This window comes from Heliangelus exortis, chromosome 2, assembly GCF_036169615.1.
Source record: "Heliangelus exortis chromosome 2, bHelExo1.hap1, whole genome shotgun sequence".
Lineage (NCBI taxonomy): Eukaryota > Metazoa > Chordata > Aves > Apodiformes > Trochilidae > Heliangelus > Heliangelus exortis.
In genome coordinates this window covers 71,354,604-71,363,559 of record NC_092423.1, presented here as the reverse complement: position 1 = coordinate 71,363,559, position 8,956 = coordinate 71,354,604, and positions in this window count along the sequence as shown.

Sequence of the window (8,956 nt, the reverse complement as noted above, 5' to 3'; positions counted from 1 at the left end):
ATCCCTGATTCTTTGCAAAGGAAGATATCAGATAAATGTCACAACCTACGTGTGCTAAAACCATGTTTGCTTTTTGTTCTGCTTGTCATTTACTGATTCTTTCTTTCAACATTTGTTCTGTAGTTCTAGATACTCAATAAATAAGTCCATAACATCCAAGATAATTTCTCTACCCTTTCTAAAACTTTTTATTCTGAGAATGTAGGATATTTACCACAGTCTGATGTCTTCCCTAAAAATCCTTGCTAGTCAGTTTTGCACAGTTGGGTGTTTAAAACCAGAGGCTCTGAAATCATCCTGTAGTCACTTGCACCAAAGGTTACTTCTGTGCAGAAGTCAGGCTGATCCAGTGCTGGTAAACTGTTTAAGTTAAAGACACAGAAACTTTGTGTTTGGGGCACGTGGTAGACATGAGGAGGTGGACTAAGTGAACTGCTTTGCTCCCAGCCCAGAGCAGGTAAAGAAATAGCTCCATTTGCTTAAGATGTTTAAGAAACCCCAGTTGGAAAATCACTTTTTTCACTTGCCACCTGGACACCTTTTAAAATTCAATAAAATATTCAGCTCTTTTTAGAGACTTGGATGTTATTGATACCAGTATTCATTATGGATACAGTTCCTTTGTATGCCCAAAGGATATATCTTTATGGCAATGATATTCTTGACCACTCACATCTGTATCGTATAGACAAAGGAAAGGAAAACTGTGGTCTTAGTCTGACCACACAGACATCACTTTAATTGGTCCCCAGATGATATTATACTATTCAAGATGAAATGGAACTTGGTTGCACTGCAGTTCATCTGGAATATTTGTGTTGAGTGAACCTGAAAAGTTAGGTGAAATGTATAGGTTGTGAACTCTGGATAGCAAGTTCTGGATCACTAAAATAACATCAGTTGAAGGTATGCATTATATTAAATTATATTATACAGAGATCATACTTTGCTGCTTATTAGAAATTTATATGCTATATATGCTTTGGTGGAAAAAAAAATCCTATGTATTATTTTGCATGCTATAAACAATAAAATTGGCTTCCAATACAATTGTTTTCCAATAGAATCCTGAAGAGACATGATTTGTGAAACATAATTAGGCAGGAAAAGCTATGTAAAACACTCAGTCCAATAAAGAGAACATCAGCCAGGGGAAAACCAAAGAATATCAAAAACTGTACCTCTTCAGAAATCAGGTAGCTATGTACTATGTTTCATTAGAATTTACATAGGTGCTGGCTGAGATAGAATTTCTGAACAGAAAGACTTGATTTACCTCTGATTTAGATTTGGTATATCTCATTTAAACATCTGAGCAACTCTTGTGGTTTAATATGACTGCTTTGTTAAATAATATATTATTTCCCAAATTAATACAGTGATACTTCTTAAACATGAGTTTTTAATGTAAGAAATGTGATAGAAGAGTGCATATTTCTGTATTATTTTCTTTTAGCATGTTAAGTATAAATCTCTAACTATATTCATGGGGTGAAAAAACATAGTAGTTTTAAAAAAAAAAAAAAAAAAGGAACAGGCTTTCTACTGAACTTTGAAATATTGTATGTTCTTTATTTATTACTATTGACTCTGGAGTTACTTTAGACACCTCAGAAATGTAAATTTATGATATGCTTTGCCACCACTACCCCCTCCCAGCCCCACCTACCCCAAAGCATTTATAGGTTTTTTTTTCAGGCAGAGTGACTATGGAGAATGACTAAGAAAATTAATTAAAAATTTATTATACACCATGGGTTGTAAATAGCACATCAGTTTAAAAATATTTTCCTTAGTTCATAGCATGTTCCACATGTGTGTTAAAGTTCAATAAAATTAGTCTCAATCCTATATATTATATTTCATTTTTTCATTAAAAAGTTACTTAAATGCTTTCATTAGGTAGAACATTTATTTAGATATTAAAGGAAATTATGTTGAAAATGTAAATGATCTGTTTGACACCAAAAGGGGAAAGAGGCAGTAACAATTTTAATTAAAAATTCAATACTAACAGTGTTGGCCCTCGTCAACTTAGAAATATTGCACAGACGCTTTATTAAATTACAAAGTGTCTGGTTAAAAGCTATTCACTATGTTATGTGCTAAATCATCCTTCTTCACACTAGATACAGTTTCTATGAAAGTGACTGGCAAAACTCTGGACTCTAGAAGGTTGAGAGATCAAATTTATGACTTCACAATAGCCCCCTCAATGTGATGTTCAGCTTTTTTTAGATCTGGCTATATGGATATACAAGGAAAAAAGAGGAGTGTGACAAACAAATACATTTGTTGTCCTCTGTGCCATCTCTACCAAGAGTATATACAGGACACACCTGCTTTTTTACCCTCTCCAAATAGACAGACACAGACAGAAAGTGGAGCAGCTAAAGTGCTCGTGTTATTTACATTTAGGTCGTAATGTGCTTGTTTTGCCTGTCATGTTCTAGGGGAAGTATAATACTTTCTTACTGGAAGAAGTAATGGGCAGCATACTAATTTGGAGTTAGCACTGGAAAAGGGAGGACACTGAAGAAGCTATAGCTACATTTGGAGGCCTTTGAGACCAGGGTTTTAGTACAAATCAAGTTCAGGGCAGGAAGGGATCTCTGTTCCTGCTCATGTTTACACATGGCAGAACCATTTGGGTTCAGTGTGAATCTCATCTGGCTAAGACTTGTAAAGCTGTTTCTTTGCCAGTTTCTGCCACTCACTGTATGGTTTTCTGTAAGTACTTTCATCTCTGACTTCCTTTTTCCTCTCCATTTCTTAGCCCTTTTCTGTCTTACCATTTGAACTGTCTTAGGAAAACTAAGGACTGGCTTAGGAAAAGGATTGTCTCATGGTAGGTGTAGTTACCTGCACAATAAAGCTCTTGTGTTATCTAGGATCTATATATGGAGCTGTAATATCAATAATTAATAAGCAACCCTCATTCATAAACTGTTCCTGATTCCTGATTCATTAGAACTAAAATTTATCCTAGCTTAAACTGGATCCTGAGATCCCTGTAGACAGGTCACACAAACCTACTTATAGCCTTACCACCCATTTGACTAGTTCATATTATCATTTGATTTAATCTTTCCAGAATTAAGTGACCTTGTGCACATCAGCAAAGGAAATAGACTGACATCAGAAAAAAATAGGGCAGCATGAGCAGTGCCAGCTGGTAAAATACCATCTGAGGAATTCTTAATTCCTGTAGCAGTTTGTAATGCAGTATAAATTGAATAAAATTGTCACAGGGCATGGAAGTGACTCTTTGCTTCCCCTGCAGACCTCCTCTTTCCCCCCTTCCTGCTGCTGTTGCTACTGCTGCCAGCACTGGGACACCTGCACCCGGTGCAAAGTCAGACGCAGAAAAAAGGGAAAAAATTATCTTACCTAGCAATATACTTTGCATAAGCTCCTCAAATTCCAGATGATTACGTTTAATAACAAAATGCACTGTGGTTTTAGAGACCTGTGCTGCAGATCTTTTTCTTCTTTTGCTGAAGACTGTTATTAAAATACAAAAACTTTACCTTTCCCTTCCCTTTCTGTTTTTTTCTTTTGTTTTGTTTTGGTTTATCTTACTCTTTTATCTTATTTTTTAACATTAGGAAAGTATTTTTATTCAGCCCAAGGAAAGGAAAAAAAGAAAAAAGGTTAATTTTTTTCTTTTGAGCAAAGCTTGTGCCATTTGGGAGATAACCCTGCCTTTGCTTCTTGAGCTCCATCTGAAGGGACACAGTAAAAGTCTGTGGTTTTGTGTGAGCTGAGCTCTTGCAGCCAGGGAATATACCATCAGGGACCTGCCTGCATGCCTTGCTGGTACTGCAGTGGCATAGTTGGAAACCCAGTTACTACCTTGAGCAAATGTGTGTGCTTTGTTTTAGTTATTAGACATGTCCTGTTCTGTCAGAAGGAATTCTGAAGTGACTGGTTTTGTTTTTTTCAAAAGTGTAACATGCATGCAAAGGATATAGAACACACAGAAAAATAAAAAACAAGCAATAAAAACCAAGCAAAAACCAAAACAAACCAAATACAAAACAAAACAACAAAAACAGAACAACAAGAACAACAAAAAAACCACCCCAAATTTGACACAGAGTCTGGTTCTCCACTGTGCCATATTTTAAGTGATGATTTACAATGATTCACCATGAATTTATTTTCCAGAAGCTCAAAGCAGCTGAGTCTCTATCTAAGTACTCCTCCCTTGCATGAGAATACTTAAAAACAAAGCCAAAGGAGAGCAAAACAATAAGCATAAAATCTTTACATTTACATTGCAGTAATTCTCTCTAGTTGCAGGTGTTATGTGTAATGTAAGTCAGGGATCATTAAGCCTTGTTTTAATGCGGCACTTTAGTACTTAATTGTGTTAATTTAGACTGGGGAAATGGTTTGGGTTGCTCACAATTATTTTTCTTTAAAATTTGGTTAAACTGAATTGTGGAGAAGGCTTCTAAGTTTACTAAAAGTTCTCTCTTCCCTAAAATTAAGACCAGAAGAATAAGTGGGCAAACCGGTTTAGGTATAATAGTAAAAAATGTCCTCCAGCAGTTAATAAAAATACAGTCACCTTATACTCCAGTATCCAAACAGATATCTTAATATTTATGTTATTTATAGCCTAGTTGAATACAAAAGAAAACAAACAAAACAAAAACAGGACTTTGAGAAAATATGGCTTAATTCTGTAACAATTGCAAAAAATGGAAATTCTGTAAAGAAAAAAAATAATATTTCTGACTTTTGTTCCATATGGAAACTCCATTGAAATTCGGAGCATTGATAGATCTCTCTGCTACTGCTTATTAGAGCTGGTCAGACACTTGATAAATGCTCAAGAAGAAATCCGGAAATAGCGAAAACTGTCAGTGCAGGACATCCATTTAGATTGTGGTGTTGTTTAGTCTTTTCATAGCTCCCATTTCAGCATTTCAAAATGTATTTTCATTATAAACTGGAATGAAACAGCAGAATTTGAAAAAACATTAAGAAAATTTTCAGAAATACGGTTGCTTCAGGCATTAAGAGTTGTCATTTGTGTCATGCTTAAACCTTACTTATTCACAGTGTTGTATATTACTTCATTAAACTATTAATAAAATAAAAGTTAAAAAGTAAGTAATCTAAACTATGGGATTGACACAACAATTTAGAACTGATAAAGTAAAAAATAATAACTATTAATTTGGAGTCTTTCCTACAAAATACTTCGTCAAGATGATGACCCAAGAAACACTTCCATGTGATAAAACTGCACTGTTCAACTGTTCCTTCAAGAACTTTTCAAATTGCACAAGCAGCACTTGAGAATGAAAATGGCTTGGCCTGTGGGAAACACCTTGTCTCATGTTATTGAAGTAACAGTAGAAAATTTATGTCTCTCTCAGCAGTAACGCAGTCAGCAATATGTGCTCTAAATGAAGTAGAAGGAGTGAAGGGAGTATATGCCATGCATCACATTGATTGCGCTTCTGGGTTACAGCTTGCTTCAATCTCTATACTGAAATCAACATATATGAAATGTACCAACACTGAAATGGACATTTATTTTTTTAACTAATCTATAATTACACTGTCTGAGCCTGATATTATAATTACAAGTTCAACTCCATTAGGAAAACACTTTCATTTACTCTTCAAGATGGAATTAAACTGAGTTAACTTCACCAGTGATCAAGAAGGGAACTGGAGAAAACTGAAAGGAAGTGTTAATGTCACAGGGGAATTTAAGAGAGGTTAAGGTTTGTTCAATTGTCAATAATTAACTAACAAATCTGCATGTCTAGAAGTACACAGCCAGTAAATTTGTTTATTAGGAACACTCAATGAATTCAGTAAATTATATTTTTAAATTTTTTTCTTAGTGTCACATGGGCACAAAAATGTTGTATTTGACCTAGTCATGAATAGTCACTATAAACCATGGCACAATGAGAAAGCTATATCTGCACAGCCCTGTATATGCTGATACACAGTCTTGTGCAGTACAGATAAATGTGAGCAAACCCAAATCCAAAGTCATAATCTGCCACTAGAAATGTCCCGCCTAGCTAACCAGCCTGTTTGTTCCCAGATACCTGTGCTTATGGAGTCTATAGACTCTTATCTTTTCGGGGAGCAGGACTCTGAAGATGATTAGGGAAGGGCAAGGTAAATCAGGGCATTCCAACCCTTTTTTGCTCTTCATTATCTTCCTCAAGATTCCTGTGTCTTTTATAGGAGTATCCAAGATGGAGACAAAATCACTGCCTACCTTTTCACCTGCTGTGATTCTCTTTGCTTGGAACAGCCTGAAGGAAATGATGATGGCTCCAGCAAAGACAAGACATCTGTATCCCACCCTTAGACAGACTGACTCTAAATCTAGGACTGTTTTGGAAGTTTTAACACAGAGATGTGGACTTTGAAAAAAGTTATACCTTTAGGGACCAGTACCCATAAGATATAACAAGTTCAAACTAATTAGCTCAAGGAACAAGGCTAGTTTTCGCCATTTGGGAAAGCATGTAAGATTTTTATCTACCTTAGTTTGAGCCCGAAATCAATTCTTTCATGTGACACTAAGTAGATGTGAACTGAGGAATGCAATGTCTATTTTCTTCCTAGGTGATCACAACATGAAGTTGTAGGGCTACCTTCCTCACCTCTGGTGGCTCCTAGCAGTCACATAGAGTCTGCACAGCGGTTTGTGTTGCGCTGTTATTTACAATTATAGCATCAAGCACCTTCACAGATGCAAAGTTGTCAATATATTGAAATCATGAGAAAAAAAGAGCACACAAAAAGGCAGTTTAAAGCCATGCTTAAGTCTCCTTCCCCAGGTAGGGATTTTGTCATGCTGAAAGGAGTAAGATCAGCACAGTTACCACCACTGCACATGGTCTTCAATTGTTTCAGATGCCAAAATGAAAAAGACAACAGTTCTGTCAAAAAAGTGAACACCTAAAATATATATATTAAGTTTTTCTCAGGTCTTCTAATGGTCATGAAATTTCAGGAATTTTAATATTGCTTAATGTAATTTAAAATAGCAAATGTGTATAATCAAACACCGTATCTCTAAAATATTAGATTTTCTGGCTATGCTTTTATCATTACCAGCACATTTTATTCCCATAGTGAATGTAGGTGAAATGTTTGACAGTCTGTGCCAGTTTCATGTTATGTTTTTAGATTATTTTGAAGCTGAACATGTGATTGCAGGCAATAGACTTACTGAATTTCTTTCTTCTGTTCTGTTTCCTTCTATTCCCATTCTGTAATCAGGTGGCTCACATCCTGTTTCTTACTTCTTGTTGGTCTAATAGGGATAGGTCTCTTTTTAAATTTGATGCAAGTTTGTGAACCAATTTCTGTGCCTCAATATCTATTTCTCCCTCAAGTTTTTCTCCATAAAGAAAGATATGACCTCTTTGACCTTCACTATCATTCAGCTTTTTATTTTGTCTTCTGTGCATTTTCTTTTGACATTTGTTCTGCTTGGTACTGTTACAGTCCTTTCTATTTTCTTTTTATTCTCTTTTGGTCCCTTTTGTATGTCTATGGTTTTGTTGCTTTGAAAAAATGCTTATCTGCAACATTCTTAAAGATTATATTAATGCTGCAATTCCTCTAACTTTGAGATTTAGAATTTTAAAGATTTCTAAGAGGAGGCTGCAGTATATGTTTAAAACATTTTTTTCAGATCTCTTTTTGCTATGCTCCTATTAATAGCTGTCCTCCTGTTTCTGGATTTCCACTAATTTTGTTAAATTCATATTTTTTTTGACCTCACTATATAGCTTCTTTCAGCTGCTTCCCATATCTCACTTAGCTATTCCCATTAATTCTGAACTTTCCTTTCATTATATTGAATTCTAAAAATACCATTCCTTAATTTCACTGCCTTGGATAAAAATATTAAATTATCTGAAATTATCATATATTAAGGGCAAAAAATGATAAACTGCTATGCTAGATAGAAACTTAGTACCATATTAAAATAACATTTGAAAATACATTATATGTTTGTATGTACCTTCTTGTACTAGTTTGGGAGACCAGGTAAGAACACCTGTGCTCATGTGTTGATATATAGAATGTATTTTCATATTTACATTACGATGTATTTTCATATTTGAACAAACAAGTTTACCTGTCAGCATAAAGATAAATCAAATCTGATGAAAACTTGTTATTTCTTCTGTGTAAAGTTTTTCCCTGTCATAATTTTCTTATCAAAAGAGTAAACAAACAAACAAACAAACAAATAAAACCCAAACAGCCCCAAAAAAAAAATTGAGCCACAGTAAGCTTTTTCCAAGTTTCCCAAGCTCCCTTCCTTGGTCCATGGTATGTCAATCTGACTGTCCACTATGCCCTAATGAAGGTGCAGGCATCCTGCAACCTGAGACTCAAACATGCCAGCACTTTGTCTTGTCCAGAGCAGTGATCTCTTCTTGGTCATAAAGTATTGCATGGCCTCAGTAAATCATGGGTGTTGCTACATTTGCCTCCTGGAATGCCACCTTCCTTTGATAGAATAAAATGTACTAGCTGTCTACATCAGACATCAGACCTTATATAGCAGTGTGAATGAAACTGCCTGGGGCAGAAATTACCCTGCACTGCAGTGAACTACTTCCTTTTAGATTCAGATTCCAGTTTAAGTAACATTATTACTCTACCAAAAGTATTTTTGTCACTTATGCAAACTGTTTCTTTCCCTAGGATACTCTGTCAATGCACCGTAAGGCTTGCACTACATCTTTCTGTCATTATTTTAAAGTGTGTTTGACTCCTTTTTGAATGAATAGGGCTAAATTCTTGGTATGACAAAAACACTGGACAATAGTGAACTCTTATATTTATCCTTGGGCTTACTAGAGGTGGGAAATTTAGAACATCTCTATCCTACCAATGATTCAAAACTGATCTGTAGGGATTGTCTTTTCTTTCTGAGTGAGAGATA